The sequence below is a fragment of the Coffea eugenioides genome, chromosome 6 (genome assembly GCF_003713205.1).
Source record: "Coffea eugenioides isolate CCC68of chromosome 6, Ceug_1.0, whole genome shotgun sequence".
In the NCBI taxonomy this organism is placed as follows: Eukaryota; Viridiplantae; Streptophyta; class Magnoliopsida; order Gentianales; family Rubiaceae; genus Coffea; species Coffea eugenioides.
The window spans coordinates 23,069,263-23,080,202 of NC_040040.1; the positions used below are offsets into that span (position 1 = coordinate 23,069,263).

The 10,940-nt window shown below is 39.8% G+C and overlaps 1 long non-coding RNA gene across 1 annotated transcript; it reads right to left on the reverse strand.

Moving 5' to 3' along the window:
• Positions 1–6,499: 6,499 nt before the first annotated feature.
• On the reverse strand, positions 6,500–10,517 carry LOC113773304. The gene is made up of 4 exons (XR_003468803.1): positions 9,199–10,517; positions 7,819–8,072; positions 7,484–7,707; positions 6,500–6,805 (listed from the first exon to the last, which is right to left on the reverse strand). It is a non-coding gene; the product is annotated as an uncharacterized LOC113773304 (long non-coding RNA).
• Between the last annotated feature and the right edge of the window lie 423 nt (positions 10,518–10,940).

A 10,940-nucleotide genomic window follows, 5' to 3' on the forward strand; every position in this document is an offset into this window, starting at 1 on the left:
TAAAAACAAGGACTTTGGTAAAGCTCTAATTCTTTTGGCCCTTGGACTCTCAATTCAGTGGGGACCACTAGGGATAGCATTAGACTTTCTTTTGGCTTTAAAAAGGGAAAAACGTACAGGAGGTTATATTATCAATAGTTTTAGCTTAGTTTTTAGTATAGTTTAGTTTTATTCTTTCTTGGTTTTTCTTATGGCCTGAACCTCAATTAAATTACGTGGAGATTTTCTCATGAGGCATGGCTAAGTTTCTCATCTAGTCGAGGAACAACGGAGGACTTGGTTCTACTAAATTTGTGAGATCGAATTAGTTTTTATTTATTTCCTATTATCTTCTGGTATTCGTCTATCTTCTGCTTTATGTTCATATGGTTGTTTTATTATTCGATTATCCAGGGCCCGGATTCTAGATTAATTCAATAACCTGAAGCCAATTAGGGTAGTTAAATCCGTAATTGTTTAATTATTCTAAACTGGTGGCAACTGGCATGATTGGATTTGTGTCGGGGAGATAGGCAGGCTAACTTAAAGAGACCCGCGTAGCGTGTTGATTGGTTAGAATTAGGCTCTTCTAATTACTCATGCAATTAGGGAATTGAACTTCTATGGTCGTACCTAGGGTTATTCCCTGATTAGAGAAATAGTCAACGGTCGTACCTTGGCTATCGACAAATTGAGGAAGAGTTGGTTGTTTATCGCGTGTATGACAACTATAACTAATTTATCAGATAGTAACTGGAATAATCCTTGCATCTGTGATCGAATTAAGTGAACCATCTCCGAAGTTGTCTCTTGGCTAGAGTTCGTCCATTATTATTTTTATTGTGATAATTAGTTATTTGAGTTGTAGTTATTTTATTTTATTTTAATTTATTCCAAGTAATTTAGTTACTATTATTTTCAAAAACCCCCCATATCTGGAACTTGAGAAGAAATTAAATTATCCCCAATCCCTGTGGATTCGACCCTGCTTACCGCTATATACAGAATTTGTATTTTATTTGAGCAGGTATTTATTATTGCACAGGTTTGACGCCTGTCAATTTTTGGCGCCGTTGCCGGGGACTGGTGCCTGATTAATTTGTTTCTTTTTTACTTCATTTTTTTATTATTTTCCTCTTATTTTTTTTTATATATATATAGTTTATGGCTGCTAACATTCCGTATTTTGGTGATAGACTGGATTTTATTTCTAGAAAGGGTTATGAACCTTGTGCTTTTTCTAATGATCAATGGGCTGCTGCAAATTGTGGAACTTATTTTGCCTCAAATCATTCAATCGACATATGCCATGCATTTCAAGATGGTCTAAGTGCTCCAATAGATACTTTTGGAAATTTTTCGCCTCAATATCAAACATGGTATAACCCTATTTCAAACGGGTATGATCAAGGATGGTTGGATGATTCCAATTTTAATTATGAACAAAGGCCAATAGATTTTCAACAGCTAGAGTTACAAGAACCGTCATCCATGTCAGGTATGTCTCTTGAAGAAATAGTTGAATCACTAGCTACTAACACATATCTAATTCAACAGGAGACATATCAAATTCAACAGGAGGTACATCAACTTCAACAGGAGACACAAAAGATGAGTGAAGAGATGAAAGAAGGAAGGCGTGAATGGGCATCTAAAATAAGCAAATTGATTTCTCCAGTTTATGAAGAATTGCCCTCACCGACTATTATCGACCATGAGGAAGATGAGAGTGCAATTATTCTGACAAATGACATGGTACTGCAAGGGTCTCAAGAAGAAGAATCTAAAGATGCAGATGAAAAGAAAGTTGAAGCACAAGAATTGAGACCCCAACATCAAATGGTTCAAGTGAATGAATCCAGTGAACAATCTCCAAATGCGGTGACATCTCCTCCATTCCTTAATGAATATTTTCCTGACTCTTATTCTTTAATTCCTGTTAGTGAGATTGATTTTATTATACCAAAAAATTTTGAGTTTCATGACAGGAACAATTTAAGAGTCACGATGGCAAAATATCTCAAACCAGCAAGTGCTTGTGATGGAGGAGTGAATGAAGATTTAAGGTCATTACTTGGTTGTTTGGTGCCATTTACTAGTCCATGGAAGCCCGTAGCTCGTGTGCTCAAGAATTACTCTATTTACGAGGGCTATCAGGATTACATAGAAGATGAAGCACTGAAGCGAGTTACGCGATTTTATCCTCCATGAATAAACAGGACAATGTCTAGCCAAAGACATTAAAGAAAGGCGCTGCTTGGGAGGCAACCCAAGGCTTTTGTTTTAATTTTCTTATGTTTTTGGAGTTTTTGTTAAGTGTCAGTTGCATTTAGTGATTTGTTGCTTGGTGGCAGGAAAGTGGCAATTAGACGTGCCCACGCCAGGTGGTCACGCCTGAGGGAAAGAAATTTTCGTTCAGAATCTGCGGACTCTATAGCAGTTAGACGTGCCCACGCCAGGTGGTCACGCCTGAGGGAAAGAAATTTTTGTTCAGGATCTGCGGACTCTATAGCAGCTAGACGTGCCCACGCCTAAGCCAAAGGTTCCAAAAAAAAAAAAAAATTCTTTTCCTTTTTCTTCTCTTCTTTCTTTCTTCTTCTTTCCTTTCTTTCTTCCCCGCTGCTTTCCCTTTTTTTTCCCTTTTCTTTTCTTCTTCACCCGCCGCCGCCAAGAGCTCCACCAATCTCCCCGTAGCTCGTCGCCGAACTGCCATCGCCGCGCGCCGCCCTCACCATGGCACCAGAGCAACACCAGCGCCGCCGTCCAGCCCTGAGCTCCACCGCACGGTCGCTCCCACTACTGCAGCAGATCCAGCTCAGCCGCCTGCCCAAGCTCCACAGCCCAGCGCCGCCACAGCTTGCTGCTGCCTCCAACCCCACACGACGCACAGCGCCCGAACTGTCACCACCGCTCCGTCGTCCAACAGCAAGCTCGCGCGCAGCCGGAGCAGCTTTCCCCCTCGCAGCGAGCCACCAGCGCGCGCGAGCAGTGCCGTTCGCAGCCTTCCAGCGCAAGGGCTCCAGCGCGAACCCCAGCCCAGGCCAGCTCTTAAGCAACACCGGCGTGCACTCCGCGCGCGTGACCAGAGCAGCGAGCAGCAGCTGCAGTCGCGGACTGCAGCCCGCGCGTGCAGGCAGAGCGAGCAGCTTTCCCCCTTGCGCCCGACCTCCAGTCCGCCAGCAGTTTCCTGCAGTGGGCGTGCGACCAGCAGCGCAGGAGCACCTGCGCGCCTGTCATCCCAGCAGCAGACCAGGCCAGGCCCCCACACGCCAGCCGTCACCTCTGCCCTAGCGCCAGCCGTCACCCACTGCCAGTCAAAGACTCTGGTGATTTCTTTTTCAACTTCCTGTCACTTAGCTGAGGCCAGATTCTTAATTTTTGTTTAGCAGAGGACAGATTTTTACTTTCTTAGCTGAGGCCAGATTGCCAATTTTTACGCTGATTGTTCCCATAAATTAAGTTGGTTGCTAAGTTGATTGTTTGGGGTTTCTCAGTGAATTGAGTTTGCCGTTTGATTTAATTCTTCTCTGTGCGTACACCAGTGGTATTGGTTGTGTTAGTTTGCCTAACATTCATTCATTCTCTTTGGTTGGCTGCTTGATTGGAAGCTCAGAGCTTGTGACTAAGTTGTTATTGCCTATATTCTGACCTGCTCTTACTGGACTTGCTGAATTCTTGGGGGCATTTGTTGGGATTTTGGGTGGCTATGTGTCCATTTGCTGAAATTCGTTGCTTTGTTTAATCAGTCGCATTGCTCCTAGTTTGCTTGAGTGAAATTGGTTGGACGTCCTTTGCCTGTGGAGTTTAACTGTTACATTGTTTGGAGTGGTTTTCTGGTACTGATTGACTTGTTGGGCTTAAATTGCTCAGGGCTTTAAATTGCTAATTTGGTGAGCCATTTATTATGCACTACCCTTTTGAATTGGGAGATACCTGAGCTTATTGGGTTGATTTTTGACTTCATTAGAGGATATGGATTTCTACTGATCTGCATTTACTTGTTCCTCTATATGTTGGCAATTTTGTTTCTATTGATTGGGTTACTTGTTAGCGGCAATAGTGAGATCAAAATTCTCTTCTAGGTTCAGAACCTCTTGACCTTAGCCTACTCCAACCCAACTCAACCATTCCCCGCCTCACTCACTGCTGTGGCCCCGCCATGGTCCCCGTGATTTCAGGGAAGTACCGTTGCTCCTTTGCTTACTATTATTGTTTATTTATCACATTGAGGGCAATGTGTGAATTAGGTGTGGGGGGGGTCAGTTTGGGGTGTTAGTATTTTTGTTTTTAGTTTCTAAGGGCTGTTCCTTTATTTTAGTTTGATATTTATCTCCCTTTTCGTTTATTTTCTTTTCTTTTTTCTAGTGGTCAGCTCTTCTATGACTACCAAGTTTTGATGCTGGATTGTTGCCTCTAATTATGCTATTGCCAAGTTTTATTAATAAAAAGGTATCAAGTTGATGTGGTTGAGTTCAGGGACATCTCTCTGGTGAATATCAGTAATTGCTTGACTCTTCTAATTTTTGGTTAACTTTTCTAGGCATAGGGAATGATTGTTGGCATTTTTCATGTGAATTGGTCCAATTATTAATTTTAGTTCTCCATGTCTGCAAATTTTAAGGCTGGCTGCTGTTATTCTTGTGTTATTTTTAGTTATTGTGCTATATGGTTATAAATAAGAGTTGACTGTACTCCACTAGTGATTACTACTGAGTAACCGGGAATCTTCACCTAAAGTGTCGATTTTCGCGTCAAAAGGTAGTAGTTGCTATGAGTGCGTGGTCCCGTAGCGATTGGAGTTGAGTAATCGGGCTCCTCCATCTGGCAAATGTTGGAGTTTGCGTCAAAAGGCTCTAAGGGCTATAGACTAAGTCTTTTGTTACTCCAAAAAATAAAAAATAAAAAATAAAAAAAAAGGAAAAAAGTAAAGTAAAAATTGTGTTAGTATGTGAATAAGTCAGCTTGCCGGTTTGTGATCTTAATGTCGATATTTTAGTTAATAGTTGGACCATTTGCTAATAAATGTGAGCAACCATTCCTTTTTCTTAGATTAGTTTGCTTTAAATTGGAGGAGTTGGTGGTTGGGAAGCTAACCGGAGTGGTCTTTCTTGGATCTTAACTGTGATGCTTGATATATGTTTTTCCGGGCATCTTGGCAATATGATAGTTAAAGCAATAGCCATTGTCGAATTTTTGGTGTTCAATTGCTGTTCTTATGCTTGAGGGCAAGCATGATTTAGGTGTGGGGGGAATTGATAGGGCATAATTTGTTGTTAATTTTATGATTAATTTCCCTCTTTGTCCTTGCCAAATATTGTTTTAATTGTTGAAATGTACTTATATTTGGTATTTGACCCTAATTACAGGAAGTGGAGCAAACAAGTGCTAAAAAGGAGACTTTATTGAGAAAAATACTCCACACATGGAAAGTTCTAAAAGGAAATACAAGCCGGGCTCCACAGGATGCTACAAAAAGGGATTTCCTATCTTTATGCTGAAAAGGGTGGACTTGTACTAGGAGTCTTACGGGTAAAGAGGAAACTAAAAACAAGGACTTTGGTAAAGCTCTAATTCTTTTGGCCCTTGGACTCTCAATTCAGTGGGGACCACTAGGGATAGCATTAGACTTTCTTTTGGCTTTAAAAAGGGAAAAACGTACAGGAGGTTATATTATCAATAGTTTTAGCTTAGTTTTTAGTATAGTTTAGTTTTATTCTTTCTTGGTTTTTCTTATGGCCTGAACCTCAATTAAATTACGTGGAGATTTTCTCATGAGGCATGGCTAAGTTTCTCATCTAGTCGAGGAACAACGGAGGACTTGGTTCTACTAAATTTGTGAGATCGAATTAGTTTTTATTTATTTCCTATTATCTTCTGGTATTCGTCTATCTTCTGCTTTATGTTCATATGGTTGTTTTATTATTCGATTATCCAGGGCCCGGATTCTAGATTAATTCAATAACCTGAAGCCAATTAGGGTAGTTAAATCCGTAATTGTTTAATTATTCTAAACTGGTGGCAACTGGCATGATTGGGTTTGTGTCAGGGAGATAGACATGCTAACTTAAAGAGACCCTCGTAGCGTGTTGATTGGTTAGAATTAGGCTCTTCTAATTATTCATGCAATTAGGGAATTGAACTTCTATGGTCGTACCTAGGGTTGTTTCCTGATTAGAGAAATAGTCAACGGTCGTACCTTGGCTATCGACAAATTGAGGAAGAGTTGGTTGTTTATCGCGTGTATGACAACTATAACTAATTTATCAGATAGTAACTGGAATAATCCTTGCATCTGTGATCGAATTAAGTGAACCATCTCCGAAGTTGTCTCTTGGCTAGAGTTCGTCCATTATTATTTTTATTGTGATAATTAGTTATTTGAGTTGTAGTTATTTTATTTTATTTTAATTTATTCCAAATAATTTAGTTACTCTCATTTTCAAAAACCCCCATATCTGGAACTTGAGAAGAAATTAAATTATCCCCAATCCCTGTGGATTCGACCCTGCTTACCGCTATATACAGAATTTGTATTTTATTTGAGCAGGTATTTATTATTGCACAGGCTCGACACCCTGTCATGTACATTATTCAAACGAGGGGAAAAAATCGCAAAAGTGAGAAATCATGTTTCTGCCATGAAATCAGTTGGCTTTTGCTGCATCAACTGAAGCAATATATCCAAACTTTCAAATTCACTGACAAGGCCTTGCTGTTGATTCTCCAAATCTTCAATCTTGATGGTGCCAGGAACAGGACATATCAAGGATGTAGTACAACAGCTTGTTATTGTGCTCAACATACTCCCTCTGGAACCTTGGACGGTCTGCAAAAGGTAGCATATAAGTAATTGTCAGCCTCAAAATCCTGGAGACAAGTTGTGTCAAATGTAGCTTTGCTTTTTCAATATCTAGAAAAAGAAAAGAAATGACTCATGCAATCTTTCATTACTATTCTTTAAAACCTCCAGATATCAATCCATCCACATACCAAGTAAAAGCAAGAACAAAGACAAAAAATTGTAATTTGCTGATGAGAACAATATATGCAATACATATCAGTGTGCTGCCACATGGTCACACGAGAAATAACAACAGAGCTTAATGACAAATCTAAAATGAAGTTTGCTGCTTCCCAAATCAAAACCAGACAAGTTTCTAAGTGGAAAAATGAGATTAGAATGCAGAGGATACTTTGCTAGGTCCGACGTCCCATCCAAATCTCCGCTTTTGTATGTTTCCATCTCTCAGACAAGAAAGTTTCCCCATTTGATAGTGTGTGGGGCAAGATAGCAGAATGCATATTATTGTAGACAGAGAAAGGGAAGCAGCTAAAAGAGGCGAAAGAGATAACGAAAAATGATTACAGGAAGATGAAAAGTAACAAGAGTCCTATGATCTCTCTATCGAATCATTAATTTTCTTTTTTAAAAAAAAGGATGAAATGTCATAAATTTGGTCACCAGATGCACTTTTACTCCCAAATAAAGATGAAGAAAACGTACTATCAGGATGTACTTATCACATCATTCTGATGCATCCAACTCTTTCCCAGAAATCCCTTCTGAACCAATAGACCAACTCCAGTTTGATTGAAATAAGCCTTGTATGTTGATAGCTCTCCAGTGTCAGCCTCCATGCTCCCCCCCCCTTCCCCCCAATTTCTTCTTCCTCCATATCATACTTTGCAGGCCTGCTACTAGCCATTTTCAGTTCAGCAATCAGCATGCTACACCAAAGGAAAAAAAAGTTTTGGTAATTTATTTACTAAATACATATCAAGAATGCAGATTAAAAAACTATCAAAACTGCCCTGGAGATGAACAAGCTAAATTGTTACCTTCCTTTCTGCAGTCTGAGTAGAAGATGAAAAACTTATGTTTGAGAAACTTGGGGAGAACCAACTATTTATGAAGCCTCCATCATAGTTAATGATATCTAATGAGCTTAATAAACATCATTGATAATTGCCTTCATCTTCAAACCCTGTCTGGTCAATGAAAATAACTTCTGTCCCTTGGTATTCTAGTAAGAAATGCAACAACAAACGATGCTGTCCTTTCTCCAACAACATAAGCTATGCCTCCTAAGACTCTGGAAAGCATCACAATGGTACATTTCAGTATGTCTCCAATTATAATAAGCAATGAAAACAAAGAAAAGTTATGGTCCAGTAACTAGTGCAAGAAAATGGGAAAAGACCAGATTCTTTCACAATCAAAAGACATGTTTAGCACCAAGTAAATATAAAAATCTTAAAAAGCAAAAGATAAGCTGTAGGCATAGGGTAAAAGTTCACAAACAAATAAAAGTATAGGAAAATGCCCTGTTTTTAGGCCAGTTACATGACTCAAGCATACTAGAATGCAAACTTGCACCAATTCCTTGTACTTTTACTAAATTGGATGGAGGTAAGAAAAGAGTTCTTGGGGAGAGAAATGCTGCATTATCACATTTCTGCACAACATGCCTCTTGAGCTCTTCTTCTTCTTCAACAACGATGGGAAACACCATGAAGCTGATGTTTCAGCACTATCAATGCTTTTTTGTTCACCCTCTCTGCCTGCTAGTTCATTGTCATCGATTTCTTCTTCTTCGCTCTCACTGCTTGACTGCATGGTAATTGTGATGTATAAACTTCTAAAACTTGCGAAACATGACAAACAACTATCCAAAATTATTGTAACTTGAACAGCAAATTGTATCTTGAATTTTCTTTGCAAATGTTTCTTGATTAGCTGTAATGTTGTCCGTTCAGACCAGCAATATTAGTGATAGAAAAATGAAGAATGCATCCATGTACATCTAGCATTGCACATCAAATGAAGCATTTTCCAACACATTAAAACAAAGAGGCTAATTGTGTATGCACCGTCGCTAATAATTTCGTCCTTGGCCAAATAGAATTTAAAAAGTTGAAGTGTAAGGAGTTTTTAAGATGTACAAAATCTTTTAGTGGTTCAGAGAGGCAGACGAAATCCAGAATTTTGGTTTCTTCCAATTTGTTCAAAACCAGGCTTTGTTAAAACTAATCTTTGAAGAGAAACCAATGTCTGCCCAAAAGAAGAGAATTACAGAGGATGACCATATGGAACTAGTGAAATTTTGTAGAAGAGAATAAGAGAGTAAAGAGCAAATATATGTCAATGAGATGCAGAAACAAAAAAAACTTTTATACATATATGTATGTGTGTGAACTTTAGATGGGAAAAAATCTTACTGGATCACTTGAAATCTCCTCCTCCAAGTAGTAGATGCCTCTTTGGGGAGAGTATTGTTGTCTTAGTAGAGGACACCAATAAACTTCAACACGAGTTAACTTGGTGAGGCGTCTCATGGCGGCCTCGGATGGTAAAGATTGAAGCTTTTGGCAAGACCATAGCCATAGGGTTTCAAGAGACACAAGGTTTCCAATCCAATCCGGTAGCACTTCTATTCCTCCAAAGTTGTCCAGCCTTAGTGAAGTGAGGGTAGTCAAGTATTGAAGCTGGTGTGGCAGGGAATCCGTGTGAGGCAACCCTCGTAAGTGTTGATGCAGATCTTAAACCAGACCAATCAAAACCATCGATTGAGGAGTCATCTGAGGAGAAGGGACCGATTTGTAATTTTCTTAAGCTGGTGGCAAAAGCAAATCCTTTGAACCTATGAGGGATCAATTTGGGACATCTGACTAAGATGAATTTCTCGAGAGATGACGTCTCCTGCAAATTAAGTGAAAACAACACCAAATTGGGGCAGCTCACCACCTCCAGGTACCACAGAGACGGGCATGACTCGAACATTTTGTAGGGCAAAGTGGTCAACCCCTCACACTCACAAATTCTCAATTGCTCAAGACATGGTAGGGGGCATTTCTGTCCATTTACTCCCAGACTAATTAATCTTGCACAGCACAACCTGAGATGATCAACCACTGCAAACTCGTTCCAAACACATCTTTTGGTAGCTCCCTAAGATTGTAGCATCCCACGAGCATCAAATCCCTCAGCATAGGAAAGACATCAGTTTCTACTTCACCTGTTGTTGATCTCACTTGGTCTGCATCCTTCCACTCTACCAAATTCCTCATATATTCTACGCGGAGTTCTTCAAGGGCTGGAAAGAATTTTCGTCTTCTAGCGCAGCTCCCTGATGCTCGTGATCTGCCCTCCTCCTCCTCCTCATTAGTATTAATACCGTAGAATTCATCTCCAACAGATCGGATGTTGTCCAATCGTGCCAAATAGAGATGTTTGAGGGATGGCAGTTGTCCTAATGCGGGGAGTTCACAGCATCTTTGACAATCTTCTATTCCCAATTTTGACAAATTGATAAGCCATTGCGGAAATTTATTACCCATAAAATATCGAATTTCCAACTCTTGCAAATTTGGGTGAGATTGGAGACCTTCCAATACATCCTCATCACAGTTATCGCTTTCTCGATCCCACCTTTCCCATTCAAAAACACCAAGCGAGATAGATCTGGCTTTTCGAACAATTTTGCTTGTTTAGCTGCTTCTTTGCCCTTCACTAGTCCAAGATTTCTTAAATGCAATGATCCTTTAAGATATTTCAAGGCCCCAAGCTGTTCGACACCACAATCCTTCTCTTGGCTTACATTAAAGAACTCTAGAGTTTGAAGACAAGTCAATCGTCCCATCTGCATCGGCATTTTAAATTCTATATGATAATGATAGTATTTTAGATGTCTCAAGCTAATCAAATCGCTCATCCGTTTTGGAAAACCACCTTTAAGTGCACCATCGCTCATCGTTAGTGTCTGCAAATTATATAGCTTGCAAAGAGAATCTGGCAAACTTTTGATTCTAGAAGATGAAATGTCGAGCAACCGCAAATGTAGTAGTTTGCCAATGGAGCTTGGTAGAAACTCGACATCATCGCCAGACAATCTGAGAACATGCAAGTACTTGAATCTTAAAAGCATGTCAGCAGATATGCCACCTTCTAGATGGAGAAATAA